The following is a 22960-nucleotide window of genomic DNA, read 5'->3' as shown; positions in this document are numbered from 1 at the left end:
ACGTTGGCACAATACTGTGCAAAAAAGTCCTTGGACGCTGGCTTGCAATCCTGTGAGAGCATCTAGAGGTCCTTGGACATTGGCATGCCCATAGCATGAGAGTGTCCAGAGGTCAAGTGGTCCAAAAGCTCAGTGGGACCTAGGGGATGGTTGGCAGAAAGGTTGGATTGGTTCCTGAGGGTCCTAATGCTGATGTTGAATGTTTGTATGGTGTGTTTCTGTCGGTTCCACTTCCTTAACGTGACTTAGGAGGTCGAATCATATCATAGTGGCCTCTCGTCGCATGTTTACCTCGACTAGCCGGTTGCTTGGGTAGATGTGGGAGGAGGGTGTTACACAAAATCATCCGAATTTTGATCGAGTCCATTATCTATTGAGCTAATGCACCAATGTCATGTATCCAATGCTACTACAAAAAACCAAATTGTTCCTATGATATGAATGAACTGAGGATAGGTTTCAATATTACCGCTATGATTTTGGTGACCATCTTATAAAGAACATTGCAACAAGATATTAGATGAAAATTGTCAAAGGTAATAAAATCCTGTTTTTTTGGAATAAGGCAAAGAAAGGTTGAATTCAATGCAACTAGCATGAAGCATTTTGACTGAAACTCTCTTATCACCTGAAGCAAATCCTCTTTTAACAACTCATAGAATCCTGTGTAAAATTCCACAGTGAAACCATCAGGCTCGGGCTCTTATTCTTTTGCGCACTAAAGAGATAATATAACAACTCCCCTTCCGAAAGTACCGTTTCCAACAAATCATTGAACATTCCTGAGAGAGGCATCATGGGGAGAGATTTAGGATGTCCAACATTTCAAGAATAGGATAGCCCACCCTCTTTGTAAAGAGGTTTTTGAAATGATTCATACCCGCTTTAACTTTTTCTTGAAAATAGGAGACTGTGTCCCCAACCTGGTTTTTATCTCCCATATGGTTTTCATATTCTTTCTAAAGTTGGAAAAGAAGTGGCAAAACTTTGTGCTTTTATAGCCTTCAGAGATCCATGTAGCTAGTATCATCTGGAACTATAGCTCCTCCTTCCAAGCTAAGATCTCCTACTTCAAACCTTCCAAAGAGGAGAGCGCATAAAATATCCCTGAATAATTTTTTAACAAGAACGAGTACAATCCACTTAGTTGAATGAGTAACTTCGTACATATGGCTCACACTATTTCACCAGATAGAACAATTATTTCATAAATGCCACAAGGGCCAACTTACGACATGTATCCAGAGACTTGAACCCATACAGTTGGGCACATGAAACATGTGGTATACCACTCGAGCTAAGTTCCTTCGACATCTCTAAATCATTACAACAATAAATATTATCAATTTTTTATTCAACATTGACCACCATGACTTCCTGTTTCTTTTTAGACTTCAAGCTTAAACTCACTTATATTGTTTATTGACTTAACTCACACCATTTTTGAAATTGAGTGAAACATTGAAATATGAAATATAATGCTTCAATATAATTTAATATTATAAAATAAGATAATTTAATTTCACCTATGTTTTTAGCTGATAATTTAATTTCACCTATGTTTTTAGCTTCACCTCAATGTCCACCGTTTCAACTATTTGTAACACAATTTTCTTTAGAACCACTTTCATATTACGAATTACAACTATAGAAATTTGCATTTCAAAATTTTATATTAAATTGATTAAAAATGTTACATGAATAAGTGTTATTTAAAATGGGTTATGGTTTTTTGAACATATGGTATTGGTAAATCAAGGTATTGTAACAAAATCTATTTACAAATTAACAATCTTTAATATAAAATAAAAGTAAATTTTATTTATTAAAAATCTTTTTCCATTCTTTTATAAATGTACGTATGTTTAATTTATATATATATATATATATTTTTAAAGTTATTGTTTAATAATTTTTGTTTTTTTTTAAGGAAAGCCCAAATGTATATTAGGTAAATATTTTGATGATGAAACCATTTATAGGAAAAGAAACGGTTGATGTGGAGAGAAAAAACGCGGAAATAGAAAGAGCAGTTATAAAAGGAGTCCATCACATCAAGAAAAAAGTTTGCCATCCGCCATAAGGCGCCACCTGAAAATTGAGTCGTTTCAAGAAAATCGGCCAGCCACATTGACGAGAGAGGCGCGAATGACTTGCTATGATGCACAAATAGAAGAACCTTCCATTCGAATACGAAGGTATTCAAAGATCGCTTCCAATTTGAAGGGATTCACAACCGCCTTATCAGAGAGCCTTTACCTATACTGAGTCGCTGGTTGAAAAAAGCCACCGGTTCCTATCAAAGAAACAAAGAAGTCGCAGGAACCTAGTGCCACCGGTGCCTGTGCGACCTAGTCCGAGTTTATCAGTGACATGATCAGAGTTAAAAACAGAGAGACAGCGTATTCATAGGTAATTCACTTACTATTGCGAAAATTTTCCAGCAAAATATAAAACTCTAAACCATTCTGGTGTTCCATTACAAGTATTTTATATCTTAAAAACATCTGAATTGAATTCGTGGGAAATAGTGATAGTCAAAACCATTGAAGTAGACCCTAGACAGCCTAATAATTCGTCTGAATTTAAAAACTAGATGGTAAGGCCAAGTCAATTGTTAACCTTGCTTTTTCAGATTCCCATTTACATCTATACAAATCTATAAACAAAAATACGAGAAATTACAAAAGTTGTTTTTGGTCAATTTTGTTATTATTATTTTTTGGTTTATTTATTTAATCAAATTAATTTATTAAATTCAATTTGCACGATAAACTCTTAAGTCCGTAAAAATGTTAAAAGTCATTTAAAAAACAGTTAGCGGATGTGGTGCCAAAGTATAGACGATGCAAAACTCTTACTATAGAAGATGCAAAAGTCTTCTGTTAAATAATTTTTTCGGTGTTATTTTTCACATTGGATGTTTTCACAATCTTTAGATGATATGCTTCATTTCTTTTGGTTGAAGTTAAAAGTCTAAACGAAAGAGATTCATAAAGTGCTCTCTATCCAGAAACATGAGATTCATAAGTGCTCTCTATCTAGAAACATCTTTCCTTTACCATGGTATATTTCTCAATCCTTGGTTTCTTGTAATATTTCTCTCATGGGGTTTTTTTTAGCTTCTCCCAAAGCTCACATTTTAATTGAATATTTCCATTGAATGAGCCATCCTTGCCTCACTTTGAACATTAGTATAAACACATCAATCACAAGTCAGGGATTTTGGAAGTTTTGGTCTTAGGCATTCATCACTTTTGAATATTCCTAAGCCCAAGATCATCCTTCATAGGTCTTTCTTGGGGAGCCTTTCAACGTTTCTTTAAGTATTTGAACCATTAATTGAGCCTCTTCTTTGAATGGGCCTAGGAAATTAATTATATCTTGCCATTGATCCTATCATTCAAGTGATTTCCTCCATACCGAGACTCCTGTCATCAGTGAAAGTCCGTAAAGAGCAGGGGACATTGATTGAGGTGAGAGCGGGTCTTTGTCTCGTTGTTGCATTTATTCCAGTAGTTGTCCTTTAGATACCCCTCCTAGGATCCCTGCTAGATGTGGTAACAGTGTTGACTACCCAAATAGAAATGAAGTTTGGAATCTCCTCTAGATTTGAGAGGGAGTAAAGGAGTCTTCCCAAGTTACTTGACACGGGGACACATGACATGCAGGACACAAAAATTCGAGTGTCCAACACAGGTGCGTTGACCCCTCGGAACAGGACACGTAGGACATGTTAATATATATATATATATATATATATATATATATGAAAAATTAATACTAAATAGATGTTTCTTACACAAATTCTCATTCATGATACAAATTCAAGCATAGATCTAGATTCTACATTGTAAATTAGTAACATTATGCATACAAATACATTTGTGACAGATTCATCAATGATCCAATAAGAGAAAGACAAGAAACTGCAATTTTTTTTTTTTTTTCTCTCTCTCTCTATATATATGAAAAATTAGTACTAAATAGATATTTCTTACACAAATTCTCATCCATGATACAAATTCAGTTACACAAATTCTCATTAATGATACAAATTCAGACATAGATCTAGAGTCTACATTGTAAATTTAAAATTTGTAAGTTTAACAAAGTAACATTATGCATACAAATACAATTATGACAGATTCATCAATGATCCAATAAGAGAAAGACAAGAAACTACAATTTTCTCTCTCTCTCTCTCTCTCTATATATATATATATCTATATATATATATATATATATGAAAAAATAATACTAAATAGATATTTCTTACACAAATTCTCATCCATGATACAAATTCAGACATAGATCTAGATTCTACAGTGTAAATTTAAAATTTGTAAGTTTTACAAAGTAATGTTATGCATATAAATACTATTGTGACAGATTTATCAATGATCCAATAGGAGAAAGACAAGAAACTGCGATTTTGTCATCAAGTCATCAAAATCAAACTATGTTACATAGGTAGTAGCAATGCCAATGGCAAATAGAAATAGAAAATATAAAACAACTACAAGGTAGTAGGTAGTTCATGATTCGTGAGTCATGAATCACCATCATCAAAGTCAACATCACTGTCGTGGTCATCACTGCTCTTCTCTGCTGCATCCTCCTCCTTTGTATCCTATGTCATCTCTGCATCTGTTGGTGTGGAGGATGACCCCTCAGGAGTATGACCATCATAAAAAGTGACAGGTTCTAGCACTCGGTCGTTAAGATCCAAGTTGGCCAATGCCAACTCAACATTGCTGTCCAAACCCATATTATCAAGAAAGACATCCCACATCTTTGTCTTTCCCTTCAACCACTCATCCCTCTACCAGTAAATAAGATGAAGGTTGGTGTGCACATACACCATTGTCTCTGCCCTAGAATGCTCAAGCCTGCTCTTCTTGACATTATACAAATTTGTTAAAATTGGCAACTAGGGCCAAACTCCATGTGGGTCATCTTATTTATGGCAGCTGATATTTTTCTTGGATCCCTTTCATCGAGAGGTGTAGGATTGATCTAAAGATCATCCGATTCCGATAAGTATTCATGGAGTTATGAATTTATTTGTGTTATAAGACAATTTGTCAAGGTCGGCCAACAACCAAATAAACCCCACATGTACTCAATGTTTTACTATAAAAGGAGATGACTTGAGAGTCATTTCACACACACTTCTCTCTTGATTTCTCTTCACTTGTCTTGGGTTTTAGTGTAAGAGAAATCTAGGAGGAAGATGCCTTAGACATTGGAGGAAAGGAGGCTACCCTAGACGCAACAAAGAAGACAGGCCAGCGAAGCTATGGAAGGGATCTACGTTGACCTAAAGGAGCTCATGGAAGAAGTTTAACGCAACTATGGAGGAGGCCTTAACAAGCCCTAGACGCATTCCTAAAGTAGCCCTAATGCTGTCCTAATTCTGCCCAACCCTAACTGCAGGTTTACCCAGCCCTAACCGCAGGTCTGTTCAAGCCCTAGACGCAGGTCTATTGAGGTGTCTTGGGTGCAAGAAAGGGCGGCGTATGATGCTACAAGAAGAGGCCAAGGCAGCGAGGGAGTTAAGGTCTGGTTCAAGGCTAACCGAGCTGCTGTTAGAGGGCCGAGGAGCTGAGCTTGGAGGCCGAGTTGAAGAAGGGTGATCACAGGTCTGTTTGGGGTAGCGAAAAGGTAAGGGAAGCTTGTTTTGAGTGGGTTGTAGGCGACAGCGTGGGACTGTGGTAGGTCGCAGTCCTAACCACCTCAAACTAGGGACATCGTAGAGAGGTTGAGGGTTCAATCATGCCCAAAAAAACAGCGTGCTAGGGGAGGTGTCTCATGAGGGTGTGTCACAGTTTTCCAGAGGTCTGTTCAAGGACTGTATGAGGAGTTTAGGGCTGCCCTAGTGCCCTAACCAGAACAGTCACGAACAACAATATATAAACTGTTTGGAGCAACATTTGTATGGTGTGTTGGCAGCTAGATACATGGAACAACAAGGTCACTTGGTGGAGAAAGCAAATGGTACAACAAGGCTATGATACTTGGTGGAGAAAGCAATAGGACAACAAGATATGACATGGTACAACATGCTAAATGGGATAGCTAGGTAATGGTGCTTAGTACAACATGGAAAATGGGACAGATAGGCAATGGTGCTTGTTGGAGCATGGTAAAGGGGACAACTAGGCAATAGTGCTTGGTGCAGTAAACATTGGGAAAGCATGTGTGACAGCAGGTACACCAGTGCTAAACATTGGGACAAGCGGTGTGACAACATGGTCCAACAATGGCACATGGGACAATACGTACATGATGCAATACAATGATGGGTACAATCATGATTAGTGAAGCAGGATGAGATGCAACATGGTGATGATGGGTGCAGCACAGTGAGGTGCAGCATGATGATGAGTAAAAACACAATGATAGGTGTAGCATGGTGATGGAGTCACTTGGGAGAATCAGTTGAAGCAACATGTCTTCAACTGAGTTCAGCTACCTCATGTATCATCTACTTAGAGATGATCTATGCTCTTATTTAGATAAGTCAAAGTGTTGACTTCTGTTGTAAATGTACTATCTCTCTCTCTCTCTACTGAACTATTGAAGAACATATAAGAAGAATTGATCAAGGGTTTCCCCACATTGGGGTTTGTCCCTGAATAGTGCCGCATCTTGTGTCCTCTTGTCTTGGCTTGTCTTCTGCGATTTATGTTTATGTTCTATCTGCAATTTACTATTATGCTGATGTGATTGCTAATCTGGAAAAGATATTGAGCTAACTGTGAAAATTGAAATAAATTTATCTAAGCATAGAACATACCTAAAATTAACATGATATCAGAGCTGAGGTGAAGACAAAGCCCAAGCAAGAGTGAAAGAGAAATCACCGAAGATAGTTGGGAAAGGACAAAAGGCTCAATGGGTTCCTCATCCCTCTTCAAATTCACCAAGGGTGAAGCCGAAGCAGAGAACATTATCAGAATGATGCAACGAAAGCTTCTGATGGCCTACCTAAAAATCACTTCAATGGGAAGTTCGGATCTAAGGGTGGAAGGAAAGGCAAATGTCTTGTTTGTAATAAGTTCAACCATTATGCGAAGAAGTGTTTGAATGGTAGGGACACATCACTTGATAATGATAACAATCATTCCAGGGACATCTTCAATGATCGAAGGAATGACAGGTAAGCAGGTCATCAAGGAAATCGCTGATTCTTCAAAGAAAGCAAGGAACCCCATGTATGAAGAACCAGATGTTGTCTTTGGTAAGATAAAGCAACATTATCTTATATTGGCCCTCTCCTTCAGACTCTTTGGGAATCTAGCTTATTGATTGCAGTGCTTCAAGGCACTTCATCAGATAGAAGGGTGCTCTCTCTAATTTGGTAGAGATGGAAACAATCGTGGGATTATACTTGGAGTCAATTCCATTGGTCCCGGAAAGGGTGTAGGGAATGTTACCCCTCAAGTGAATTAGGGTAACTCGATTCATTTACATAATCTTTGTTATGTACCTGATTGCAAGAAGAACCTGGTGTCCATTTTGGCAATGGAAGTCAAAGGTTTCAGGGTGACATTCATCAATGGAAAGGTACGTGTTTGAAAATGGAATTTTCAAAGATGCTTTTGAGTTTAGGGTTGGCAATTTGTATCAAGTTGCAGGATGGTCCATTAGGGACCATGTCAGTAGACACATCTTATCTATAGCACCGAAGGTCTACTTATTATGGGGCCCTACCCGATGTGAGTCAGATGGTGACAGGGATGCCTGAATTCAAGAAGAGCATTAAGGTACATGCCTGAGATGTACCGAAGAAAAATCTTACAAGGGGACCATTCCCCTCATGTAGCAGGTGCACAGGTTTGGAACAACCCGAGGGGTTTGAGATTCATGATCGGGAATATCATGTATGCAGGTGGAAGAAAGCCCTCTATGGCTTGAGGCAAAACACCCCAGGCATAGTATGAGAGGATTGATAACTGTTTTGATGAAGCTGAGATTCACTAGGAGTGAAGCCGATCTAAACCATTACTTGAAGGTTGTGGATGATAGGTCTCTCATACCGGCACCTTCTGAGGACAACCTCTTTCTGACAGGTGCAGATCCTCTCAGTTACAAAAGTAAGAGGGAGTTGAATTCCAGATTTAGAATGATGAACTACAAGCCCGTGACTATCTCGATGGATCTTAACTTTCAGAAGTTATGTGGTAGGGATGTTGGAACTGTTTTGCGAAATGCCTTTGAGTTTCATAAACTCATTCGCATTAATGTTATTGGTGAGCTTTTGTTTGGATATATGTTTTGCAATTAGCATGGTGAGCTCATATATAGTTGAGCCTCACTGAATTGGTGCCAAGAATCTTCTAAGATATCTTCGGGGCACAATCTCTCATGGATTGAGATACACTGCCGGAAATGTGAAGCTGCATGATTATTCGAATACTGCCTGGGCAGGCAGTGTGGAGGATCTCAAGAGCACTTCTGAGTGCTGAGTATGATCTCGTGTGAAGCTGCCTGGTTGTGGAAGCTCTTTAGTGAGCTGTTTATACACATGATGGATACCACCGTAATCTTTTGTGTCAGCCAAGAGGGATTCGATTGTTGAGGAATCCCATATTCTATGATTGCTCCAGCATACAGACATCAGATACTACCTTATTTGGGATATGGTACGTCGATGAGCGAGGAGGCTCCATCGCATTGAGACTGATGTACAGGTCGCCGACATTCTGTCAAAGCCCCGGGGAAAGGTCAAATTTGTGACTTTCCCGAACGACTTGGAGTTGTTGAGAGACCCTCTTATGAGGGTCATGCATGATGCATGCATTGAGCTCTGGGAGCTCCGGGGGGCTTGCGGTACTTCTTGGAGTAACAAGCAACCATAGGGCAACTCACCCTCCCCTAATGGTGCGCTGTGTACAGGGTGAATGGTTCAACCTTCCCCTCTGATACCCCGTGGCGACTTATGAACAGGATGAGTGGTTCTCCTGTCAAGGCATCCTACCCATGCAGTTTGGGACTCATGGGAAGTACCTCTCATCTGGCCAATGAGCAGGGAAATGGGGTTAGGGACCATAGTAGTACTATCGATGGACGCATCGTTGTATCTACCGTACTCCCTATGCTAGGATGACATCCATTTATCTGGGATCAATGAAACTGATCTGGGATCAGTATGAGTGGTTTGAGACTCTCTTGTGATACTAATCTGGGATCAATGAAATTGACTTCGGGTCAGTAAGAGTGGTATGACACACTCTCTTCATATGGAACTGACTTCGGGTTAGTAGAGAATGGTATGAGACATTCTCGATCAATTCTTCTTCTTCATGGTTCAGCAGAGCAGAGCAGTGTAGGGCACTGATGGCAGAGATAGTACAGTCTGGCAAATGGATCAGCGGATGGAGTTCTCCCTAGTTGAGAGGGAGTTTTAAAATTGGAAACTAGGGCCAAACTCCATGTGGGTCATCTTATTTATGGCAACTGATATTTTTCTTGGATCCCTCTCATCGAGAGGTGTAGGATTGGTCTAAAGATTATCCGATTTCGATAAGTATTCATGGAGTTATGAATTTATTTGTGTTATAAGACAATTCGTCAAGGTCGGCCAACAACCAAATAAACCCCACATGTGCTCAACATTTTAGTATAAAAGGAGATGACTTGAGATTCATTTCACACACACTTCTCTCTTGATTTTTCTCCACTTTTCTTGGGTTTTAGTGTGAGTGAAATCTAGGAGGAAGAAGCCATAGACATTGGAGGAAAGGAGGCTTCCCTAGCTGCAGCAAAGAAGACAGGCCAGCAAAGCTATGGAAGGGATCTACGTTGACCTAAAGGAGCTCATGGAAGAAGTTTAACGCAGCTATGGAGGAGGCCTTAACAAGCCCTAGCTGCAGTCCTAACACTATCCTAAATCTACCCTAACCGCAGGTCTGCCCAGCCCTAACGCAGGTCTGTTCAAGTCCTAGACGCAGGTCTATTGAGGTGTCTTGAGTGCAAGAAAGGGAAGCGTATGATGCTACAAGAAGAGGCCAAGGCAGCGAGGGAGTTAAGGTTTGGTTCAAGGCTAACTGAGCTATTGTTAGAGGGCCGAGGAGCTGAGCTTGGAGGTCGATTTGAAGAAGGGTGATCACAGGTTTGTTTGGGGTAGCGAAAAGGAAAGGGAAGCCTGTTTTGAGTGGGTTGTAGGTGACAACGTGGGATTATGGTAGGCCGCAGTCCTAACCACCTCAAAACAGGGACAACTTGGAGAGGTTGAGGGCTCAAACATGCCCAAAATAGCAGCATCTAGGGGAGGTGTCTCATGAGGGTGTGCTGTAGTTTTCCAGAGGGTTGTTCAAGGACTGTGTGCGGAGTTTAGGGCTTCCCTAGTGCCCTAACCAGAACAATCACGAAAAACAATATATAAACTGTTTGGAGCAACATTTGTATGGTGTGTTGGCAGCTAGATACATGGGACAACAAGGTCACTTGGTGGAGAAAGCAAATGGTATAGCAAGGCTATGATACTTGGTGGAGAAAGCAAATGGTATAGCAAGGCTATGATACTTGGTGGAGAAAGCAATAGGACAACAAGCTATGACATGGTACAACATGCCAAATGGGACAAATAGGCAATGGTGCTTAGTACAACATGGAAAATAGGACAGCTAGGCAATGGTGCTTGTTGGAGCATGGTAAAGGGGACAACTAAGCAATGGGGATTGGTGCAGTAAACATTTGGATAGCATGTGTGGCAGCAGGTACACCAGTGCTAAACATTGGGACAAGCAGTGTGATAGCAGGTACACCAGTGCTAAACATTGGGACAAGCAGTGCGACAGCAGGTACACCAGTGCTAAACATTGGGACAAGCAGTGTGACAACATGGTGCAACAATGGCACATGGGACAACAAGTACATGATGTAGTACAATGATGGGTACAATCATGATTAGTGAAGTAGGATGAGATGTAGAATGGTGATAATGGGTGCAACACAGTGAGGTGCAACATGATGATGAGGAGCAACACAATGATAGGTGCAACAATGGTGCTTGTTGGAGCATGGTAAAGGGGACATCTAGGCAATGGTGATTGGTGCAGTAAATATTGGGACAACATGTGTGGCAGCAGGTACACTAGTGCTAAACATTGGGACAAGCAATGTGACAGCAGGTACACCAGTGCTAAACATTGGGACAAGCAGTGTGACAACAACCTAAAGATCACTTCAATGGGAAGTCCGGATCTAAGGGTGGAAGGAAAGGCAAATGCCTTGTTTGTAATAAGTTCAACCATTATGCGAAGGAGTGTCCGAATGGTAGGGACACATCACTTGATGATGATAACAATCATTCCATGGACATCTTCAATGATCAGAGGAATGACACGTAATGCAGGTCATCAAGGAAATAATAGACTCTTCAAAGAAAGAAAGGAACCCCGGTATGAAGAATCAAATGTTGTCTTTGGTAAGATAAAGCAACATTATCTTATATTGGCCCTCTCCTTCAGACTCTTTGGGAATCTGGCTTATTGGTTGTAGTTCTTCAAGGCACTTCATCGGATAGAAGGGTGCTCTCTCTAATTTGGTAGAGATGGAAACAATCGTGGGATTATACTTGGAGTTGATGCCACTGGTCCCAGAAAGGGTGTTGGGAATGTTACCCCTCAAGTAAATGAGGGTAACTTGATTCATTTACAATTTTTTTTTATCATTATGTACTTGATCGCAAGAAGAACCTGATGTCTATTTCGGCAATGCAAGTCAAAAGTTTCAGGGTGGCATTCATCGATGGAAAGGTACATCTTTGAAAATGGAATTTTCGAAGATGCTTTTGAGTTCAAGGTTGGCAATTTGTATCAAGTTGCAGGATGGTCCATTGGGGACCATGTCAGTAGACACATCTCATCTATAACACCAGAGGTCTACTTATTATGGGGCCCTACTCGATGTGAGTTAGATGGTGACAGGGATGCTTGAATTCAAGAAGAGCATGAAGGTACATGTCTGAGATGTGCCGAAGGAAAACCTTACAAGGGGACCATTCCCCTCATGTAGCAGGTCCACAGGTTTGGAACAACCTAAGGGATTTGAGATTCATGGTCGGGAATCTCATGTATGAAGGTGGAAGAAAGCCCTCTATGGCTTAAGGCAAAACACCCTAGGCATAGTATGAGAGGATTGATAGCTGTTTGATGAAGCTGAGATTCACTAGGAGTGAAGCCGATCCAAACCATTGCTTGAAGGTTGTGGATGATAGACCTGTCATACTGACACCTTCTGAGGACTACCTCTTTCTGACGGGTGCAGACCCTCTCAGTTACAAAAGTAAGAGGGAGTTGGATTCCGGATTTAGAATGATGAACTGCAAGCCCGTGACTACCTCAATGGATCTTAACTTTTAGAAGTTATGTGGTAGGGGTGTCAGACCTGTTTTGGGAAATGCCTTTGAGTTTCATAAACTCATTCGCATTGATGTTCTTGGTGAACTTTCGTTTGGATATATCTTTTGCAGTTAGCATGGTGAGCTCATATATGGTTTAGCCTCACTTAATTGGTGCCAAGAATCTTTTGAGATATCTTTGGGGCACAGTCTCTCATGGATTGAGATACATTGCCGGAAATGTGAAGCTGCATGATTATTCAAATGCTAACTGGGCAAGCAATGTGGAGGATCTCAAGAGAACTTCTGAGTGTTTATTTTCTTTGGGTTCTGTTCGATATCCTGCATGAGCAGGAAGCAGAATACGGTTGCTTTGAGCACCGCTGAGACTGAATACATAGCTACGAGTATGATCTTGTGTGAAGCTGCCTAGTTGTGGAAGCTCTTCAGTGAGCTGTTTATACACATGATGGATACCACCGTGATCTTCTGTGTCAGCCAAGGGGGATTTGATTGTTGAGGAATCCCATATTCTATGATTGCTCCAGCATACAGACATTAGATACTACCTTATCTGGGATATGGTATGTTGATGAGCGAGGAGGCTCCATCGCATTGACACTGATGTACAGATCGCCGACATTTTGTCAAAGCCTCGGGGAAAGGTCAAATTTGTGACTTTCCTAAAGGACTTGGAGTTGTTGAGAGACCCTCTTAGTAGGGTCTTGCATGATGCATGCATTGAGCTCTGGGAGCTCCGGGGGGCTTGCGGTACTTCTTGGAGCAACAAGCGACCATAGGGCGACTCACCCTCCCCTAATGGTGCGCTGTGTACAGGGTGAATGGTTCAGCCTTCCCTTGTGATACCCTGTGGCGACTTATGAACAGGATGAGTGGTTCTCCTGTTGACCTAGATTGTCATTGATGTCAATATGGCAATATTCTGGATGAGTAAACAATGATGTGAAGCCAAGGAGAAGCAGAGCAGATCTGTGAAGAAACAGGAGCAAGAAAGCCAAGCCAGCCAAGCCATGAGTATTGCAGAGTATCAGAGGAGCCATATCAGACCATAGAAGAGCGGAAAGTCTCGTCCCTGGTGTGGACTCTCGTTACTCCGTGTATTCGCATTCAACAGTTAATCGGGTATTTCTTTGTATGCCCACTGAATGGATCGATGGCGATCCAATATTAAGTGAATGAATCGATATATGAATGTCGTGTATTAAACGGAGTGTGGCAGAAACCGTGGTTTTAACACAGAGTCCATTAAAAGTAAGCGAGATTAAGTTAAGGAGGAAACAGACGGAGAGTGCACAGGATCCGTTGGATCTCATAGATCAACGGTCATCGCATGAGGGAAGACCGCGAAAGATAATCAGCGAAGAGGTGGTTTCTAAAAAACCATAAGTGATATTTCGGGCGGACAAAAAGCTGTAAGCTGTATTGAAGGGTAGTCACCCGATTCCATTAACCGTTCGACACGTAGCAGCTGAGGAGAGAGAAAAACCGCTTTATCGGGCGGGTATTCTCCGTGCTTGTGTCTCACCCGAAATTGTTTTGGATCGTCAGATCAAGTGGATCCAGATCAATGGTCACAAAGTGTCGTGCAAGTTGATTGATCAGGAAAAGGCATCAGCCATTGATCTGATGGTTGAAATCTACGGTGGAGAATGAACCTGATAAAGTTAAACCTCGGGAACTGTGTCCGAGCGGGTTACGTCATCACCATTGTAATACGCCCTAATGATATATTGTGTCCGCCGTATCGGAGGTTATGCATCGCAAGTTATAAAGGAACGACACATTATAAACTGCGATTGCGATATATATATATATATATATATATATATATATATATATATATATATATATATATATATATATATATATATATATATATATATATATACGAACCCAACGGAATTATTAAAAACAATTTATAATCATATCGCATTCAGTGGGGGAAATCGGCAATTGACCATCGACGATATTATAGGCACGATGTATAAAAGACCTCCAGAAACTTGCAATTGCGATTGAGATAGTGACGTGGCTGGTGGGACCACCCATTATATATTTCTAACTATGTTAATGGGGCATTGGCTAGGTTGCGATTGCGATTGCAGGATTATTAATGTATATTGTATGAATATTAAAAAAGAAGAAGAGGGGGCCTCTCTGATATTTTCTTTAATATGCAACATTATTGTAATTCGACCTCTCTTCCACATTAACATGTCCTGTGAATATTGATGGATTCAAAGAGACAGAGGAAGCTGAAGAGTGAGCGCAAAGGAAGCTGAAAGATCAAGCGAGCGTTGAGGAAGCTGAAGCTCCAACGAGCAAGGAGGAAGCCAAAGGTTAGGCGTATCAGGGATATAAAAGAGAGAACAAGGAAAGTTTAGAGTTGCTGGTGAACTGTAAGAAAAAAGGAAGTCGAAGTTCTGGCAGAAGTGGAAGGAACAGGAGGAAAGAAGCAAGTCATAGGTCCAACAGGGTTGGGAGCAGAGAACTACAACCAAATAGATCTAGACAATTTACAGCAGAGGGTTGGAGCCCTTGAGGTTGGTGCCTCATAACTGAAAGGATTGGTGTCCTGGGAGTTGGTGCTCCTAAATTCAAGGTTGGTGCCTTGACAAGATAGAGTTGGTGCTTTGGAGGTTGGAGCCTCACAAAGAGTCCAAGTTGGTGCTTGGCAACTGATTGAAACCATATATATATACATATATTTATTGTACTTGATTTATTGCAAAGATCACATTAATAAAAGCATCTATTCCTGTTATCTATTTTTGTGTTCCAATTATAAATGTTTTTAACTGATAAAAATAATAATTGAAAAGAAATACCGATTCACCCACCCTCTTAGTATTTCCAACAATTGGTATTAGAGCGGGCTTCTTCATATCAGCCTAACAGCTTGAAGAAGGATTCTTAGTCATGATGAGGAATCAAGAAGTGTCAGGAAGACCTCCTCTGTTCAATGGCACAAATTTTGGTTTCTGGAAAAAGAGAATGTCCTACTACTTAATGTCCCTTGGACCTAAAGTTTGGCATTCGGTCTTAAATGAGTACATAACTCCTTCCACTCTTCCAACATATCAAGACGAGAGGAAAGTCTACGTTGCAAATGCAAAAGCCTTAAACTCCATCACTAGTGGAATCACTGATTCTGAATTTACAAAAGTCATGAATTGTAACTCTGCCAAAGGAGTATGGGATAAGCTAATTAGCTTATACAACGGGGACTCCAAAGTCAAGAAGGCAAAGCTTCAATCTCATAGAAGGCAATTTGAAAGTATGAAAATGGATGATGAAGAAGATATTGCATCATACTTTCTTCGAGTAGCTGAAGTGGTCAACTCTCTTAAAGGATTGGACGAAAACATTGAAGAAAGCACCATTGTCAAAAGGTCTTAAGATCTCTCCCACACAGATTTGACTCCAAAGTAAGTGCCATAGAAGAAATGAAGGATCTAGATACTCTTAAGATGGATGAACTCCATGGAATCCTCATTGCCTATGAGATGAGAAAAGGTTGCTCAAGTTCCAAATATGCAACATTCAAGGCCTCAAAATCAAAAAAGGGGAAAGAAAGGAATGTCAGTAGTGATGAATCTGAAGTTGAATCCAAATTGGCGCAATTTGTACGAAGGCTGAAGAAAGGATCTAAGCTAAAAGGTAAATACCCTCTTATTAGTTTCAGATGTGGAAAAATAGGTCGTTATGCTGCAAAATGTCCTCATAAGCATGATAGTGATGATGAAGAAAATTCTAAAAGGATGGTAGACAAAAAGAAAGGGTTCAATAAGAAGAATTTCCTCTCTAAGCAAGATGAGTCTGATGAAGATGAATTTGTAGTCATCAAAAAGAAATCAACTAACCAGTTCCCTCACCACAAAGGAGGTAATGAAGAATCAGATGAAGAAAATGACCATGCTGGAAGCCAAGAAGTATTATTCATGGCATTCAAAAATGATGATGACTCAGGGCTAGATGGAAATGTAGATGAATTGTTAATAAGTGCCATTGAAGAAAATGAGAAATTACGGAATAAAATCATTTCTCTCAAGGTAGAAAACAAGGAAACAAAAAGAAGGGAAGATCTCTTGAAAAATAAGCTAAATGCAAAAGAAGAAGCTTGCGAAGAACATGAAGCCGAAATAGTATCTTTGAGGAGCAAGTTAAAAAGGGTTGGAAAAGCTCTCAAATACTTGACACTATCTTAAATAATCAAAAACCTCAACATGACAAATCTGGAATAGGTTTTAAAGGAGAATCATCAAGTACTAAGAATAATGCGAAAAGCTATGCCGACGTACTTTCCAGCAACCCAAAAGAAGAAAGATTATTTCATCAAAGGCTCATCCCAAATCCAAAGAATGAAGAGAGAGTAACTCCAAGGAAGAATGTTGATTCGAATCATGGATGTTACAACAGATACAAAATAGTATTTCATCAAAGGCCCATCTCAAATCCAAAGAATGAAGCGGGAGTAACTCCAAGGAAGAATGTTGATTCAAATCATGGCTATTACAACAGGTACAAAACTATCTTTTTTGGGCATTGTTTCCATTGTAAAAATTTTGGTCATCAAGCTAGACATTGCATGGCTCGTAAGAATGACACACCAAAATTGAAGGATCAAATAAACAAACCATATGGCCCCAAAGGGCAAGGACAAATCAAGACCTACAATTCTTTTGATCCCTTGGCCAAATTTGATCTGATTTGCTCATTATGTAACAATAATGGACACAATGAACAAAATTGCCCACTCAAAAGAGGAAAAGCAAGAAGTGAGAATCCCAACACGGATAAATGTGGCCTAGCTCTATGTGCTCAAAATAATGAAAACCATTGGTTTGTGGATAGTGGGTGCTCCAGACACATGATAGGGGACAAAAGGAAGTTTGTCTCATTGAACAAAAAGGAAGGAAATGTATCCTTTGGAAGTGGATCTGCCAAAATTGCTGGAAAAGGAACTGTCACTCTTATTAATGGAAAAGGAAAAGCTCAAAATTCTTTTCTAGTAAACGGGCTCAAACACAACCTCCTGAGTGTCAGCCAAATCTGTGATCAAGGACATAATGTTGTCTTTAGCACCAAAGACTGTGAAATAAGGAACTCTTCCTCAGGGGAACTTGTGGCGAAAGGGGTTAGAACACCAGATAACATCTACATTTTGAACAAGATTCAAGAAGATAAATGCTACTTAAGTCAAACAGATGAAAGTTGGTTGTGGCACAAGCGGCTTGGACATACAAGCTTCGATAACTTGATCAATATCATCAAGATTAAAGCAGTATAAGACATTCCAAAGTTATTCAAACCAAATCAAGGAATATGTGGTCCATGTCAACATGGAAAGCAAACCATAACCAACCACAAGACCGAGGAGTTTTCTACATCAAAGCCTTTGGAGATCATCCATGCTGATTTATGTGGACCAACTAGAACTCCGACACTCCAAGGAGAAAGGTACTTTGCTTTATTTGTTGATGACTATACTAGAATGATGTGGATATATTCTATAAAATATAAATCCGAAGCATTTGAGTGTTTTAAGAATCTTAAATCCCTTGTAGAAAATTAAAAGGACTCAAAGATTAAGTGCCTCGGAACGGATAGAGGGGGAGAATTCATATCAAAAGAATTCAATGAATTCTATAAAATACTCAGTGTGGAAAAAGTCTGCAAAAAATCGCGATTTAATCCTCAAAACGCGATTTTTTTGAACTAAATGATTTAATCCCCCGACTTTTTGGCGACTTTTTCACAAAGGAAAAAATCGCGATTTTTTCGTTATACTCCCGATTTAATCGGGAGTTGACCCAAAAAGTCGACCTCCCTTCCCAGGCTGCGGATAAAGAGGTTGCAAAGGTGAAAAAACTGTAAATTGAATCTTCCATCCATGCCTTTTCAAGTTAATGCATTGTATTGTTTGTCATACTTGTTGCGAGCATATCAGTCTCATTTGTAATCTATAAGTTTTGAGGTTAAGATATGTTTTTGTTTTCCAAGGAAAAACAAATCTTTATACTTCATATTTCTAGTTAGAAAGCAAAGTATACATTGGCTAAGCCTCTAGGCTTTCAGTGATCCAGACTCTAACAGCCACTGCCCCTTCAAAAGATTACAAAAGTACCAAAAGGACAGGCATACAACAGTCTTCCGTAGAAAGAACCCCACACCATCAAAAACATTGTTACAGTTGTTGAATGCTTCCAGAAGAAACAACAAAGAGGAGGTCATGAAGATCAAACAACAACAACCTGTCCAAAAAAAACAAAACCAGTGCCTCAAAAAAGAACTTCAGACAAGAACAAAGTACCTGTGAAATCTTGTGACAGCAAAGATCCTTCTTGCAATGAGAGCACGTTTTGAAAGGGAATCTTCCTTGGTGGTGAACTCCTTGTAAATGTGGGGAAAGGTTATGTATTAGAAGTGGATTTTACCTCCAAGAGTTTTTGAATAATAGATGTCAAGGCTAGGTTAGTAATCTGACATCTACTGTTTTCTCAGAAAATAAGCAGCTTGGAGTCACCAATCGTTAATTTTCACATCTACTGTGATACTCACTGTTAATTATCATTGGACCTACCACCTGACACCTTATTACCCAAGCAGATTATAATCTACTGAATAAATGCATGACTTATTTCTTAATACAATTAGCGGAAACAAAAATTAAAAGGGGAAGAGGATCTCAGTGACTGGCTACTTGATGACTTTTAGATGACTCATGATATACATTTATTATATTTTTTGTTGATATTTTGACTCTTGAGAGTTGAGACTCAGACAGGACTCAAAATTCAGGAGTTGATTCACTATTTTGATATGTGATGTAGCACTAGACTTCATATACATATTATATATTAGCTTTCTTTACATGTTTACGTGGAAATGCATTTATTTGATGTTGTGGATACTCTAGATGTTAAAAAAAAAATGAATAATTTTGTGTTTTTTCTTTACTGACTTTTTCAAAAAATTCCCGACTTTGATGAGTTTTTCAACTTTTGAACCCTTGCCGAATTAATCCCGACTTCGACTTTTCCCACATTGAAAATACATGGAATTAAAAGAGAACTCTCTGTTGCCAGAACACCCAAGCAAAATGGGGTAGTTGTAAGAAGAAACCGAACGGTTCAAGAAATGGAAAGAACAATGTTAATAACAGCTGACTTGCAGCCATAATTCTGGAGAGAAGCAGTCAGGACAGCTGTCTATACCTTGAATCGAACTCAATTAAGACCAAATAATGAAAAGACTCCTTATGAATTATGGAAAGGAAGACCTGCTTCAGTAAAATACTTCAAGATTTTTGGAAGCAAGTGCTTCATAAAAATCAATGATGGCTCACCAGGAAAATTTGATTCACGGGTTGACGAAGGGATCTTTCTTGGATATTCTATAAGAAGCAAAGCCTACAAGTGCTACAATAACCGACTACGAAAAATAGTGGAAAGCATTGATGTAAAAATTGATGAAGACCTTCCAGAAAAAGAAATTGAAGAACATGAAGTTGATCCTCTCATTGAAGAAGAAGAACCTGAAAAAGAAGAAAAAGACCAAGAAAAAACCAAGGAAAAAGAACCATCTCAAACCCCTTCAAAGATGAAATTTCTCCAAAAATATCACCCAGAAGAGCAAATTATTGGCAATATGGATGAAGGGATGCAAACCCGAAGAAGGATGACTAGTACACCAAATAAAAATGATATTGCTTTTCTATCCATGATAGAACCAAAAACATTTACTCAAGCAAGTAAGGATCCTCATTGGGTAAAAGCCATGGAAGAAGAAATGTCTCAAATTGAGAAGAATGAGACATGGGAACTGGTACCTCGTCCAAAGGACAAAAACATAATAGGAACCAAGTGGGTGTTTAAAATCAAAATGAATGAAGATGGACAAATCATCATAAACAAGGCAAGGCTTGTTTGTAAAGGCTATTCACAAATTGAAGGAATTGACTTTGAAGAAACATTTGCACTAGTAGCTCGTGTGGAAGCTATTAGGATGTTCTTGGCATTTGCTTGCTCAAAAGGATTCAAAATCTATCAAATGGACGTAAAATCAACATTGCTGAATGGGGAACTCAGGGAAGAAGTCTACATGGAGCAACCAAAAGGGTTTAATCTAATAGAAGGAAAAGACTTTGTTTGTAAGTTGAAAAAGGCATTATATGGGTTGAAACAAGCTCCTAGAGCTTGATACGCAAGATTGGATCACTATCTACAACAAGAAGGCTTCAAGAAGTGGGTGGCAGGAAGTAATCTCTACATAAAGACAGACGAGGATAAGTTACTAGTCACACTTGTTTATGTTGATGATCTGATTTTTGCTAGTAATAATGATGAGATGAGCCATGAGTTTTCTCAAAATATGTCAAAAGAGTTCGAGATGTCAATGATAGGAGAGTTATCTCACTTCCTTGGACTACAAGTATCTCAAACCACGGCAGGCATGTTTATATCTCAAGCCAAATATCTTAAAGACATGCTTTAAAGATATGGAATGGAAAACTGTGCACCCTTGAGCACACCTATGACCACAAGTTGCAAATTGAGCAAAAATGATGACTTCCCTCTGGTAGATGCAACTCATTACAGGTCAATAATTGGAGCCCTTATGTACTTAACTGCTACGAGTCCCGACATTATGCAAGCAGTAGGAATGGTGGGAAGATTTCAATCAGCTCCTAAACAATCCCATTTGTTAGCTGTAAAAAGAATTCTCAGATACCTGAAAGGAACTCCTGATTTCAATCTCTGGTACCCTAAGAGCTCAACTCTTACTTTGATTGCATACACCGATGCTGATTGGGCCGGAAGTGTCGATGATCGGAAAAGTACTAGTGGGAATGCATTCTTCCGGGACACTGTTTAGTATCTTGGTTCAGCAAAAAATAGACATCCATATCACTATCTACAGCTGAAGCTGAGTAGCTGCTGCAGATTGTTGTACTAAAATACTATGGATGAAGGAAGCTCTAAAAGATGTCAACATAGGTAAAAATCAACCAATTACCATCTATTGTGATAACACAAGTGCGATCAGCCTTAGCAAAAATCCAGTGACACACTCAAAGACCAAACATATACCAATCAAGTATCATTTCCTTCGTGAACAAGTAGCTGAACAAAACATCATCTTGGAATATATCAATACTAAGGAGCAGATAGCTGATATTTTCACAAAACCTCTTCCTCGAGAAGCATTTGAACATATTTGTCAAAAGATGGGAGTTATCTCTTTAGCATCACTTAAGTTGATTCATAAAGATGTTGCAGGACAGGGGGAGTAGTTCGACAGGGGGTTTCCTTGTGCACTCATTTGCCACTGATGTCAAAGGGGGAGAGAAGAAGAATATTGTCGTCAATGACAAAGGGGGGGATTGTTGACTTAGATTGTCATTGATGTCAATATGGCAATATTCTGGATGAGTAAACAATGATGTGAAGCCAAGGGGAAGTAGAGCAGATTCGTGAAGAAACAGGAGCAAGAAAGCCAATCCAACCAATCCATGAGTACTGTAGAGTATCAAAGGAGTTAATAGAGGAGCCATATCAGACCAGAGGAGCGGAAAGTCTTGTGCTTGGTGTGGACTCTCGTTATTCTGTGTATCCGCGTTCAACAGTTAACTGGGTATTTCTTTGTATTCCCACTGAATGGATCGATGGTGATCCAATATTAAGTGAATGAATCGATATATGAATGTCGTGTGTTAAATGGAGTGTGGCAGAAACTGTGGTTTTAACACATAGTCCATCAAAAGCAAGCAAGATTAAGTCAAGGAGGAAACAGACGGAGAGTGCACAGGATCCGTTGGATCTCATAGATCAACGGTCATCGCATGGTGGAAGAGCGCGGAAGATAATCAACGAAGAGGTGGTTTCTCAAAACCATAAGTGGTATTTCGGGCGGATAAAAAGCTGTAAGCTGTATTGAAGGGTAGTCACCCGATTCCATTAATCGTTTGACACGTAGCAGCCGAGGAGAGAGAAAAACCGCTTTATCGGGTGGGTATTCTCTGTGCTTGTGTCTCACCCGAAATCATTTTGGATCGTCAGATCAAGTGGATCCAGATCAACGGTCACAAAGTGTCGTGCAAGTTGATTGATCGGGAAAAGGCATTAGCTGTTGATCTGATGGTTGAAATCTACGGTGGAGAATGAACCCGATAAAGTTAAACCTCAGGAACTGTGTCTGAGCGGGTTACGTCATCACCATTGTAATACGCCCTAATGATATATCGCGTCCATCGTATCGGATGTTATGCATCACAAGTTATAAAGGAATGGCACACTATAAACTGCGATTGCGATATATATATATATATATATATATATATATATATATATATATATATATATATATATATATATATATATATATATATATACGGACCCAACGGAATTATTAAAAACAATTTATAATCATATCGCATCCAGTAGGGGTAATTGGCCATCTGCGATGTTATAGGCACGATGTATAAAAGACCTCTAGAAACTTGCAATTGCAATTGAGATAGTGACGTGGCTGGTGGGACCACCCATTATATATTTCTAACTATGTTAATGGGGCATTGGCTAGGTT

General features: G+C 39.5%; 1 protein-coding gene across 2 annotated transcripts in view; it reads left to right on the top strand.

Moving 5' to 3' along the window:
• Window positions 1-2080: 2080 nt before the first annotated feature.
• Window positions 2081-22960, top strand: part of LOC149162986 (mediator of RNA polymerase II transcription subunit 18-like) — a 272392-nt gene continuing 251512 nt past the window's right edge. For both annotated transcript variants that reach the window (XM_089435864.1, XM_089435865.1), the window contains exon 1: window positions 2081-2412. The gene's annotated coding sequence lies outside the window, so the exon portion shown is untranslated. The remainder of the gene's footprint in view (window positions 2413-22960) is intronic.

This window comes from Pinus tabuliformis, chromosome 5_2 (assembly GCF_031772625.1).
Source record: "Pinus tabuliformis cultivar Carrire ecotype Pingquan chromosome 5_2, CPIR1, whole genome shotgun sequence".
In the NCBI taxonomy this organism is placed as follows: domain Eukaryota; kingdom Viridiplantae; phylum Streptophyta; class Pinopsida; order Pinales; family Pinaceae; genus Pinus; species Pinus tabuliformis.
The sequence above is the reverse complement of the archived record's forward strand: the minus strand, read 5'-3'. Positions and strand labels throughout refer to the sequence as shown.